Source organism: Penaeus monodon, chromosome 41, assembly GCF_015228065.2.
Source record: "Penaeus monodon isolate SGIC_2016 chromosome 41, NSTDA_Pmon_1, whole genome shotgun sequence".
Lineage (NCBI taxonomy): Eukaryota > Metazoa > Arthropoda > Malacostraca > Decapoda > Penaeidae > Penaeus > Penaeus monodon.
Window position 1 is genome coordinate 30,750,417 of NC_051426.1, and position 5,000 is coordinate 30,755,416.

Here is a 5,000-nt window from a genome sequence, read left to right on the forward strand (position 1 = left end):
ACTAATGCACACTAGCTTGAACTAATATAATCATGCATTGCATGTGGTCATGCCTGGAATCTTTACAAGTAAAAAAAATATATATATATATATATTAATGTAGGCATAAAAAAATATCTATCTATCTATCTATCTATCTATCTATCTATATATATATATATATATATATATATATATATATATATATATATATATATATATATATTGTCCTCAGGGAGAGACGCCGAGAGACCGAGCGTGCGGAGCAGAAAGCCGGAGGAAACCACTTGCCCGACCCTGATATAGCGCAGAATCGTAACTCCCTGCTGACTCTGGTGAGTATCTCTGTGTAATTTAGTGCTCTTTGGCGTATTTGTGTGTGTATATATATTTATGAATATATTTTATTATTATATTTATTTATTTTATCTATTTTTGCCAAAAAGGACTAGGTAGCAGTATCCACGTGCTTGGATTTCAGAAAATAGAGACCGGACGAATGTTTACATCCGGTTTGTGTTATGGAGGGAGACGTGATCGCGAGCGTGTAGGCAAAATACACTTGCATTTGCTTGTATGCTCGAATCATGGCAGCCTGTTTCTTCCATCACTTACAGGATTTCACTTCATGGAAAAAATGTATTGATTTACATAAAAATGAAATTTCTCTCTTATTCTCAGGAGGTCCAAAAGGAGATGGCGAGATTACGAACCCTTTGGCCATCCCCATTGCTCCCTCAGCTACACCAGATGCGCGATGATTACCTCAATTCCTGATCTCGGTGCTCGTAACATTCAGGATGATCTGAATATCTTATTTTGATAAAATGATAGAGAAGTCCTCATCATTAATTTAATTTTCAGGTAGGATTTCGACTGTTATCACATTTTTCAATAAATTCATTTTATGTATTGAGTTTTTCTGTCATATACCTTCTTCTTTCTTTTAACGGTAGGTTCATGTCTGAGCCGCCGTGGTCACAGCATGATACTTAATTGCAGTTTTCATGTTGTGATGCTCTTGGAGTGAGTACGTGGTAGGGTCCCCATTTCCTTTCCACGGAGAGTGCCGGTGGTACCTTTTTAGGTAATCATTCTCTCTATTTATCCGGGCTTGGGACCAGCACTTGACTTGGGCTGGCTTGGCCACCCAGTGGCTGGGTAGGCAATCGAGGTGAAGTTCCTTGCCCAAGGGAAACAACGCGCCGGCCGGTGACTCGAACCCTCGAACTCAGATTGCCGTCGTGACAGTGTTGAAAACGAAGCTCTAACCATTCGGCCACCGCGGCCCCCGTCATATACCTATGAAGCACTTAATTGCCTCATGTCTTTTGCCTTTTTGTGTGTTTGTGGGGGTCTCCTTCCTTCAAGTGATTGGTCGAATAAATTATTATATTTTCTGGTGTACGCTGTATATACGATCAAGACAAAAACGTAAAAATAAGTTTAAAGATCATGTTTTTCTGTTGTTTAGTATACTTTTACTTTCATACTTTTTTATTATCTCTAAAACCCAACGTCGTTACTACATGATCTAAAATACTTTCCCATTATGCACGTCCTTTTTTCACATGCGCTGAAATGAGGGCGATCAAGGGACGCACCTAATGATATTTATTGCGGGATGAAGGCCTGTTCTTTGTCAACTACAAAATATAACTACAAAATATATCGTTTCCAAAATATAACCGCCCCCTGTATCCTTTTTCGACGGAGTTTGTGGAGAGGAATTCTCTGCTGCCGTTTGAAAGACTGAGCTGATTCATTAATTGTTATTTATCTATCTAAATGTGTTCCCCCCAAAGTAAATAAATAAATAAAACGAAGCATTAAAAATGCACTAACGTTGAAGTATGCCGAATTACATTATACGCAGTAAGCTCGATATCAATTCAAGCCGAAACCACATCCACCAACGCTCGCCGACGCTGCACTTGTTGGCAGGACGCTGAGGACTTGGGATCAATCTTCGTGTTTTGTCTTTTTCTTTTTCTTTTTTTTGTTGTTGATTAAAGATACTATCGCAGGCTTTCAGGAAATGAACGGCCCTATCTTGCGCGGGGATTACTTGGATCCGGAGCATGTTTTGAGTGTCTGAGGCAATTAGGATTTCCCACGGGGTTCAAGGCCGGGGGATACCTTACCTTCTTTAAAGCATTGAGTAGGCTTGAACAGGGTTTAACTGTGACAGACTTTTTATTAATTACAGTAGTGTTGTTATCATATTTAATGACATTATTATTGTCTTTATTATTATTGGTATTGCTTTTATTATCACTATTATTATCATCATCACGTCGTCATCATTATTATTATTACGTCATCATCATTATTTATCATCACTATCATTATTATTGTTATCATTATTACTATTATTATAACTACTATTACTATCATCATCATCTTAATCATCATCATCATCATCATCATCATCTATTTATATTCACCTGTCTATCTTATTCACCTATTATTTTATGAACAAAGCGAAGGTGTCCTTGAGAAACTGATGATATTTGTTTGAATGCAACATGTCGAAATATCGCATAGGTATTGCAAATCATCGCTACCCTTGTCATTTATCAAATAACTACCATCACCAATCTGTCATCCTGTCAGCAGTCAAGTGTATCTTCGCCCCTGTGGGATAAAATAAAGAATAATTATATAAAGAAAATTGTTCTCGATGGAGGTAAATGAAAAGTATATCGACTGAAATAGAGAGATTTCTTGATGAAACAGAAGAGACGGTTGAATGAATCGATAGAGAGACGGTAGCAGAGATAAGTAATCTAATGTAAACGAGTATTAAAAAGAAATATAATAATAATAAATGAAGTAATGATATTGTTTGTGACGGTAACGGTGATATTTACATTGATAATCCAAACTATAGTTTCAATAATGATATGGTAATGATAATGATGACAATAGTAAGAGTAATATCTATAACAATATAATAATAATAATTATAATAATAGTGATAATAATGATAATAATAATGATAGCGATAATAATATTGATAATGCATTTCTATTACCCTTTTTATCATCACCATCAGTGTAATGTTATTGATGATATTAATATAATCAATAATACCAATAGTGATAACACTAACACTAATACTAATGATGATGGCGATGATGATAATTATAAAGACAGTTATAATAATAACAATAACAGCAACAATAACAATGATGACAATAATGAGGATAATGATTATGCGATAATAATAATTTTCTTATTGTTATGACAATAACAGTGATGATAATAGATAATGTTAATAATCAGTGATGATAATAACGATATTGAAAATTTATATTGATAATCCAATGGTAACAATAATGATACTTTAATGATGGTAATTATAATGATGACAATAGTAGTAGTAATATCTAACAATATAATGATGATAATAATAATAAAAAAATATAACAGTAATGATAATGGTAATAATAATAGCGATATTGATAATAATGATAAAAGTGATGATAATATTAATTCTAATAGCTTTTTTATCATCATCAATGTAATGTTATTGATGATATTATTGCCAGAAATAATAGTAATACTAATACTACTAATAATAATGGAAATGATTATAATAATAAAGATAATGATAAAAGTTAATATAATTATAACAATGATGATAACAATGATAATTTAAAAAAATAATAATCATAACAATAATGATAATAACAGCAAAACCAATAATTGTAATAATGATAACGATAACAATAACAATGATAATAACAGCAATAACAATAGTAATAATGATAATAATGATAATAATACTGAGGATAATGATTATAAAATTTTATATTATGACGATAACAATGATGATAATATTATTTATAATGATAGTGACAATGATAATAATCACAGTGATGATAATAATGATATTGAAAATCGTAATAGGAATAATGAATATAAAGATAATTATGATTCTTATTATCATTATTATCAAAGATGACAAAAAAGTTAACGATGATATTAATGATGATAATGATAATAATAACACTGACTATGATGATAGTAATGTTAATAATGATAGTATTGATAATAACGACAACAACAACAACAGTAGCAATAATTACAGTGATAATGGCAATAGCAGTAATAATGATAATGATTTTGAATATAATTATGATAATCATTATGATTATTATCAATGATGATAGAAAAGAAATAACGATGATGATATTAGTTATGATAATAGTGATGATATTAATAATCATAATGATAAAACTAAGACTGATTATGATAATAGTAATAATAATAAAGACAACAACAACAACAACAGCAATAATAGTAATAACGATAATGTCAATAATAATAAAGATACTGATAATGATAATAATAACAGTAATGAGGATGAGAATAATTATAGTAATAATAATAGTAATGATAATGATAAGAATAGTAATGATAATGATAGTAATAATAGTAATGATAATGATAACAGCAATAATAATAATGATAACGATAATAATAATAATGATAATAATAATAATAATAATAATAATAATAATAAACAATAATAATAATAATAATAACAATAACAATTATTATTGTAATAATAACAATGCCTGTAACAATACTCTCGAAGGCGAGAACAGCCACATTTTTTGTGCTATTAATACATATCCAACACACTGTTCTAGGTCAGCCACCTCAAGCTTCTACGACTTAAAAATATAAAAATAAAAAAAAAGAAGGAAATCGAAGTGGAATCGAACGACAAAACGAAGGAAAAAGGTCGTTGTCCAGTGCCACCGACGGAGGGGGGGGGGGGTCGGGGGTGACGCAACAGGTAGTGCCACAACAGGTATGTGTGCTGTCAGCTGGAATTTCCCGCCGGCCTTTAAGAGAGACTTGGGTCGGGCCTCGTTATGCCTCAGTCCGTGGTTAGACTTGAAGCGGATCGGTCCTTGGGGTTTTCTGCAAGTGAGTGGAGGGATTCAGTTGGATTGAATCTGGTTTCTATTTTTGTTTTCTTGTTTGTATATGTATATTATTATTAT

General features: G+C 31.7%; 1 protein-coding gene across 1 annotated transcript in view; it reads left to right on the forward strand.

The window, feature by feature from the left end:
• The first annotated feature begins 4,820 nt into the window (after positions 1 to 4,820).
• LOC119598297 (hemocyte protein-glutamine gamma-glutamyltransferase-like) overlaps positions 4,821 to 5,000 on the forward strand; it is a 17,346-nt gene continuing 17,166 nt past the window's right edge. Inside the window, exon 1 of the mRNA XM_037947957.1 lies at positions 4,821 to 4,923. The gene's annotated coding sequence lies outside the window, so the exon portion shown is untranslated. The remainder of the gene's footprint in view (positions 4,924 to 5,000) is intronic.